A 9,046-nucleotide genomic window follows, 5' to 3' on the forward strand; every position below is an offset into this window, starting at 1 on the left:
AACTGAGAGTCTCCTCATTGAAACATCTGAAGTTCTTCAAAGGTAAATTATTTTATTTGATCCCTTTGCTGGTTTTGTGAATGTTGCGTGCTAAATGCTAACGCTAAATGCTACGCTAGCTATCACCACTCTTACACAAATTATTGATTTTCTCTGGTTCTAAAGCATATTTTGAAAATCTGAGACGACAGGATTGTTAAGAAAAGGATAAGCTTGAGGACAGGCATATTTATTTCATTTATTTTGCAATTTTCAGAAATCGCTAATGTTGCGTTATGGTAATGAGCTTGAGGCTGTAGTCACAATCCCGGATCCGGGATGGGGGCGGCCTAACAGGTTAAACGGTGAGGTACCATCACCAAAAGTGACATTCTGAAATCAACCCTAACGAGCCATTGAGATGAACCAGAATCACTGCCCAGCCATGCCGAGTTCATCGGGCCAGTCAATTTCACATTCCTGCAGGATTTTTATAGCATGACAAATTCGTGATGGTACCTGCCCATTGAACCATATTGCAAATGCACAGTGACTTTGCAAAAGTGAGAAAACATAAACAAATGGACATGATGAAATCAACACAACGAGTGATGGAAATGTACAACTATCACTGCTCAGCCATCCTGTGTTCATCAGACCAGTCAATTTTGCATTTTTGAGCATGTCAAATTTCATATGGTAAATGCACATTGAAACATATTGCAAATGCGCGCGCACTTGCAATATGATTCTATAGTGTAAAAACATCACCTAATGGACATGATGAAATCAACACAACGAGTGATGGAAATGTACAACTATCACTGCTCGGCCATCCTGTGTCCATCAGACCAGTCAATTTTGCATTTTTGAGCATGTCAAATTTCATATGGTAAATGCACATTGAAACATATTGCAAATGCGCGCGCACTTGCAATATGATTCTATAGTGTAAAAACATCACCTAATGGACATGATGAAATCAACACAACGAGTGATGGAAATGTACAACTATCACTGCTCGGCCATCCTGTGTCCATCAGACCAGTCAATTTTGCATTTTTGAGCATGTCAAATTTCATATGGTAAATGCACATTGAAACATATTGCAAATGCGCGCGCACTTGCAATATGATTCTATAGTGTAAAAACATCACCTAATGGACATGATGAAATCAACACAACGAGTGATGGAAATGTACAACTATCACTGCTCGGCCATCCTGTGTCCATCAGACCAGTCAATTTTGCATTTTTGAGCATGTCAAATTTCATATGGTAAATGCACATTGAAACATATTGCAAATGCGCGCACTTGCAATATGATTCTATAGTGTAAAAACATCACCTAATGGACATGATGAAATCAACACAACGAGTGATGGAAATGTACAACTATCACTGCCCGGCCATCCTGTGTTCCCATAGCGAGCATTAATATCAGAATGACCGGTAAATGCATTTACAACCATATTTTTATTTTGGGTTACCAGTTGCACAACAATGCACGTGCATTTGCAATATGATTCTATAGTGAAAAACATCACCTAATGGACATGATGAAATCAACACAACGAGTGATGGAAATGTACAACTATCACTGCTCGGCCATCCTGTGTTCATCAGACCAGTCAATTTCACATTCCTGCAGGATTTTATAGCATGACAAATTCGTGATGGTACCTGCCCATTGAACCATATTGCAAATGCACAGTGACTTTGCAAAAGTGAGAAAACATAAACAAATGGACATGATGAAATCAACACAACGAGTGATGGAAATGTACAACTATCACTGCTCAGCCATCCTGTGTTCATCAGACCAGTCAATTTTGCATTTTTGAGCATGTCAAATTTCATATGGTAAATGCACATTGAAACATATTGCAAATGCGCGCGCACTTGCAATATGATTCTATAGTGAAAAACATCACCTAATGGACATGATGAAATCAACACAACGAGTGATGGAAATGTACAACTATCACTGCTCGGCCATCCTGTGTCCATCAGACCAGTCAATTTTGCATTTTTGAGCATGTCAAATTTCATATGGTAAATGCACATTGAAACATATTGCAAATGCGCGCGCACTTGCAATATGATTCTATAGTGTAAAAACATCACCTAATGGACATGATGAAATCAACACAACGAGTGATGGAAATGTACAACTATCACTGCTCGGCCATCCTGTGTCCATCAGACCAGTCAATTTAGCATTTTGAGCATTTCAAATTTCATATGGTAAATGCACATTGAAACATATTGCAAAATGCGCGCACTTGCAATATGATTCTATAGTGTAAAACATCACCTAATGGACATGATGAAATCAACACAACGAGTGATGGAAATGTACAACTATCACTGCTCGGCCATCCTGTGTCCATCAGACCAGTCAATTTTGCATTTTGAGCATTTCAAATTTCATATGGTAAATGCACATTGAAACATATTGCAAATGCGTTACGCACATTTGCAATATGATTCTATAGTGTAAAAACATCACCTAATGGACATGATGAAATCAACACAACGAGTGATGGAAATGTACAACTATCACTGCTCGGCCATCCTGTGTTCCCATAGCGGGCATTAATATCAGAATGACCGGTAAATGCATTCACAACCATATTTTCATTTTTGGGTTACCAGGTGCCTATTTTCAATCACCAGTTGCACAACATGCGTATCCATCAGAATATTTTAAACAGTCCATAAAGCACTCAGGACTGCCCCCATAGATAGAGGGCCGTAGTAGGGTACTCCCATAGCGGGCATGGATAATAGGAGTCCCGGTAAATGCATTTACAACCATATTTTAATTTTTGGGTTACCAGTTGCACAACAATGCACGTGCATTTGCAATATGATTCTATAGTGAAAAAACATCACCTAATGGACATGATGAAATCAACACAACGAGTGATGGAAATGTACAACTATCACTGCTCGGCCATCCTGTGTCCATCAGACCAGTCAATTTTGCATTTTTGAGCATGTCAAATTTCATATGGTAAATGCACATTGAAACATATTGCAAATGCGCGCGCACTTGCAATATGATTCTATAGTGTAAAAACATCACCTAATGGACATGATGAAATCAACACAACGAGTGATGGAAATGTACAACTATCACTGCTCGGCCATCCTGTGTCCATCAGACCAGTCAATTTTGCATTTTTGAGCATGTCAAATTTCATATGGTAAATGCACATTGAAACATATTGCAAATGCGCGCGCACTTGCAATATGATTCTATAGTGTAAAAACATCACCTAATGGACATGATGAAATCAACACAACAGTGATGGAAATGTACAACTATCACTGCTCGGCCATCCTGTGTCCATCAGACCAGTCAATTTTGCATTTTTGAGCATGTCAAATTTCATATGGTAAATGCACATTGAAACATATTGCAAATGCGCGCACTTGCAATATGATTCTATAGTGTAAAAACATCACCTAATGGACATGATGAAATCAACACAACGAGTGATGGAAATGTACAACTATCACTGCCCGGCCATCCTGTGTTCCCATAGCGAGCATTAATATCAGAATGACCGGTAAATGCATTTACAACCATATTTTTATTTTTGGGTTACCAGTTGCACAACAATGCACGTGCATTTGCAATATGATTCTATAGTGAAAAAACATCACCTAATGGACATGATGAAATCAACACAACGAGTGATGGAAATGTACAACTATCACTGCTCGGCCATCCTGTGTTCATCAGACCAGTCAATTTCACATTCCTGCAGGATTTTTATAGCATGACAAATTCATGATGGTACCTGCCCATTGAACCATATTGCAAATGCACAGTGACTTTGCAAAAAAAGTGATAGTGTAAAAACATAAACAAATGGACATGATGAAATCAACACAACGAGTGATGGAAATGTACAACTATCACTGCTCAGCCATCCTGTGTTCATCAGACCAGTCAATTTTGCATTTTTGAGCATGTCAAATTTTTATGGTAAATGCACATTGAAACATATTGCAAATGCGCGCGCACTTGCAATATGATTCTATAGTGAAAAAACATCACCTAATGGACATGATGAAATCAACACAACGAGTGATGGAAATGTACAACTATCACTGCTCGGCCATCCTGTGTCCATCAGACCAGTCAATTTTGCATTTTTGAGCATGTCAAATTTCATATGGTAAATGCACATTGAAACATATTGCAAATGCGCACTTGCAATATGATTCTATAGTGTAAAAACATCACCTAATGGACATGATGAAATCAACACAACGAGTGATGGAAATGTACAACTATCACTGCTCGGCCATCCTGTGTTCCATCAGACCAGTCAATTTAGCATTTTTGAGCATTTCAAATTTCATATGGTAAATGCACATTGAAACATATGCAAATGCGCGCGCACTTGCAATATGATTCTATAGTGTAAAAACATCACCTAATGGACATGATGAAATCAACACAACGAGTGATGGAAATGTACAACTATCACTGCTCGGCCATCCTGTGTCCATCAGACCAGTCAATTTTGCATTTTTGAGCATTTCAAATTTCATATGGTAAATGCACATTGAAACATATTGCAAATGCGCGCACTTGCAATATGATTCTATAGTGTAAAAACATCACCTAATGGACATGATGAAATCAACACAACGAGTGATGGAAATGTACAACTATCACTGCTCGGCCATCCTGTGTTCCCATAGCGGGCATTAATATCAGAATGACCGGTAAATGCATTCACAACCATATTTTCATTTTTGGGTTACCAGGTGCCTATTTTCAATCACCAGTTGCACAACATGCGTATCCATCAGAATATTTTAAACAGTCCATAAAGCACTCAGGACTGCCCCCATAGATAGAGGGCCGTAGTAGGGTACTCCCATAGCGGGCATGGATAATAGGAGTCCCGGTAAATGCATTTACAACCATATTTTAATTTTTGGGTTACCAGTTGCACAACAATGCACGTGCATTTGCAATATGATTCTATAGTGAAAAACATCACCTAATGGACATGATGAAATCAACACAACGAGTGATGGAAATGTACAACTATCACTGCTCGGCCATCCTGTGTCCATCAGACCAGTCAATTTTGCATTTTTGAGCATGTCAAATTTCATATGGTAAATGCACATTGAAACATATTGCAAATGCACAGTGCACTTGCAATATGATTCTATAGTGTAAAAAAACATCACCTAATGGACATGATGAAATCAACACAACGAGTGATGGAAATGTACAACTATCACTGCTCGGCCATCCTGTGTCCATCAGACCAGTCAATTTTGCATTTTTGAGCATGTCAAATTTCATATGGTAAATGCACATTGAAACATATTGCAAATGCGCGCACTTGCAATATGATTCTATAGTGTAAAAACATCACCTAATGGACATGATGAAATCAACACAACGAGTGATGGAAATGTACAACTATCACTGCTCGGCCATCCTGTGTCCATCAGACCAGTCAATTTTGCATTTTTGAGCATGTCAAATTTCATATGGTAAATGCACATTGAAACATATTGCAAATGCGCGCGCACTTGCAATATGATTCTATAGTGTAAAAACATCACCTAATGGACATGATGAAATCAACACAACGAGTGATGGAAATGTACAACTATCACTGCCCGGCCATCCTGTGTTCCCATAGCGAGCATTAATATCAGAATGACCGGTAAATGCATTTACAACCATATTTTTATTTTTGGGTTACCAGTTGCACAACAATGCACGTGCATTTGCAATATGATTCTATAGTGAAAAAACATCACCTAATGGACATGATGAAATCAACACAACAAGTGATGGAAATGTACAACTATCACTGCTCGGCCATCCTGTGTTCATCAGACCAGTCAATTTTGCATTCCTGCAGGATTTTTATAGCATGACAAATTCGTGATGGTACCTGCCCATTGAACCATATTGCAAATGCACAGTGACTTTGCAAAAGTGAGAAAACATAAACAAATGGACATGATGAAATCAACACAACAGGTGATGGAAATGTACAACTATCACTGCTCAGCCATCCTGTGTTCATCAGACCAGTCAATTTTGCATTTTTGAGCATGTCAAATTTCATATGGTAAATGCACATTGAAACATATTGCAAATGCGCGCGCACTTGCAATATGATTCTATAGTGAAAAAACATCACCTAATGGACATGATGAAATCAACACAACGAGTGATGGAAATGTACAACTATCACTGCTCGGCCATCCTGTGTCCATCAGACCAGTCAATTTTGCATTTTTGAGCATGTCAAATTTCATATGGTAAATGCACATTGAAACATATTGCAAATGCGCGCGCACTTGCAATATGATTCTATAGTGTAAAAACATCACCTAATGGACATGATGAAATCAACACAACGAGTGATGGAAATGTACAACTATCACTGCTCGGCCATCCTGTGTCCATCAGACCAGTCAATTTAGCATTTTTGAGCATTTCAAATTTCATATGGTAAATGCACATTGAAACATATTGCAAATGCGCGCGCACTTGCAATATGATTCTATAGTGTAAAAACATCACCTAATGGACATGATGAAATCAACACAACGAGTGATGGAAATGTACAACTATCACTGCTCGGCCATCCTGTGTCCATCAGACCAGTCAATTTTGCATTTTTGAGCATTTCAAATTTCATATGGTAAATGCACATTGAAACATATTGCAAATGCGCGCGCACTTGCAATATGATTCTATAGTGTAAAAAACATCACCTAATGGACATGATGAAATCAACACAACGAGTGATGGAAATGTACAACTATCACTGCTCGGCCATCCTGTGTTCCCATAGCGGGCATTAATATCAGAATGACCGGTAAATGCATTCACAACCATATTTTCATTTTTGGGTTACCAGGTGCCTATTTTCAATCACCAGTTGCACAACATGCGTATCCATCAGAATATTTTAAACAGTCCATAAAGCACTCAGGACTGCCCCCATAGATAGAGGGCCGTAGTAGGGTACTCCCATAGCGGGCATGGATAATAGAGCCAGTCGGTAAATGCATTTACAACCATATTTTAATTTTTGGGTTACCAGTTGCACAACAATGCACGTGCATTTGCAATATGATTCTATAGTGAAAAAACATCACCTAATGGACATGATGAAATCAACACAACAAGTGATGGAAATGTACAACTATCACTGCTCGGCCATCCTGTGTTCATCAGACCAGTCAATTTCACATTCCTGCAGGATTTTTATAGCATGACAAATTCGTGATGGTACCTGCCCATTGAACCATATTGCAAATGCACAGTGACTTTGCAAAAGTGAGAAAACATAAACAAATGGACATGATGAAATCAACACAACAGGTGATGGAAATGTACAACTATCACTGCTCAGCCATCCTGTGTTCATCAGACCAGTCAATTTTGCATTTTTGAGCATGTCAAATTTCATATGGTAAATGCACATTGAAACATATTGCAAATGCGCGCACTTGCAATATGATTCTATAGTGTAAAAACATCACCTAATGGACATGATGAAATCAACACAACGAGTGATGGAAATGTACAACTATCACTGCTCGGCCATCCTGTGTCCATCAGACCAGTCAATTTAGCATTTTTGAGCATTTCAAATTTCATATGGTAAATGCACATTGAAACATATTGCAAATGCGCGCGCACTTGCAATATGATTCTATAGTGTAAAAACATCACCTAATGGACATGATGAAATCAACACAACAGTGATGGAAATGTACAACTATCACTGCTCGGCCATCCTGTGTCCATCAGACCAGTCAATTTTGCATTTTTGAGCATTTCAAATTTCATATGGTAAATGCACATTGAAACATATTGCAAATGCGTGCACTTGCAATATGATTCTATAGTGTAAAAACATCACCTAATGGACATGATGAAATCAACACAACGAGTGATGGAAATGTACAACTATCACTGCCCGGCCATCCTGTGTTCCCATAGCGGGCATTAATATCAGAATGACCGGTAAATGCATTCACAACCATATTTTCATTTTTGGGTTACCAGGTGCCTATTTTCAATCACCAGTTGCACAACATGCGTATCCATCAGAATATTTTAAACAGTCCATAAAGCACTCAGGACTGCCCCCATAGATAGAGGGCCGTAGTAGGGTACTCCCATAGCGGGCATGGATAATAGGAGTCCCGGTAAATGCATTTACAACCATATTTTAATTTTTGGGTTACCAGTTGCACAACAATGCACGTGCATTTGCAATATGATTCTATAGTGTAAAAACATCACCTAACGGAGATGATGAAATCAACACAACGAGTGATGGAAATGTACAACTATCACTGCTCGGCCATCCTGTGTTCATCAGACCAGTCAATTTTGCATTTTTGAGCAAGGTCAAATTTCATATGGTAAATGCACATTGAAACATATTGCAAATGCACGTGCACTTGCAATATGATTATATAGTGAAAAAACATCACAAAATGGACATGATGAAGTCAACACAACGAGTGATGGAAAGGAACAACTATCACTGCCCGGCCATCCCGAGTTCATCAGGCCAGTCAATTTTGCATTTCTGCAGGATTTTGAGCATGTCAAATTTCTTACGTCATTTGGCCCACAAAAAAAAATCCTTATGCACAATTTAAAAAATATATAAAAAAATATGATAATAAAATTGGACAAAAGTATATTCATACAGTTCTTACACATGTGTAATTGACAAAAAAATTGAAAGAATTTCAAAAAACGGTCCAGAAAGCACTTTTTTAAGGGTGTGTGAAGTTTTTTACAAAATTTTGACATTTTTGACTTTTGACTTTTGACTTCCTATGAAATCATATTGGAATTGGACAAAACATATTCCTTATGCGCATGTAAAAAAAAAAAAAATTATGATAATAAAATTGGACAAAAGTATATTCATACAGTTCTTACACATGTGTAATTGACAAAAAATTGAAAGAATTTCAAAAAACGGTCCAGAAAGCACTTTTTTAAGGGTGTGTGAAGTTTTTTACAAAATTT

General features: G+C 38.1%; 1 long non-coding RNA gene across 3 annotated transcripts; it reads right to left on the reverse strand.

Moving 5' to 3' along the window:
• Window positions 1–2,785: 2,785 nt before the first annotated feature.
• Window positions 2,786–8,577, reverse strand: LOC127923580 (uncharacterized). 3 transcript variants are annotated; one of them, XR_008114773.1, is made up of 3 exons: window positions 7,917–8,577; window positions 7,534–7,726; window positions 3,447–3,654 (listed from the first exon to the last, which is right to left on the reverse strand). It is a non-coding gene; the product is annotated as an uncharacterized LOC127923580 (long non-coding RNA). The 3 variants fall into 3 exon arrangements; XR_008114774.1 differs by lacking the exon at window positions 3,447–3,654 and adding an exon at window positions 5,599–5,790; XR_008114772.1 differs by lacking the exons at window positions 3,447–3,654; window positions 7,534–7,726 and adding an exon at window positions 2,786–3,070.
• Between the last annotated feature and the right edge of the window lie 469 nt (window positions 8,578–9,046).

This window comes from Oncorhynchus keta, unplaced genomic scaffold (genome assembly GCF_023373465.1).
Source record: "Oncorhynchus keta strain PuntledgeMale-10-30-2019 unplaced genomic scaffold, Oket_V2 Un_contig_3010_pilon_pilon, whole genome shotgun sequence".
In the NCBI taxonomy this organism is placed as follows: Eukaryota; Metazoa; Chordata; class Actinopteri; order Salmoniformes; family Salmonidae; genus Oncorhynchus; species Oncorhynchus keta.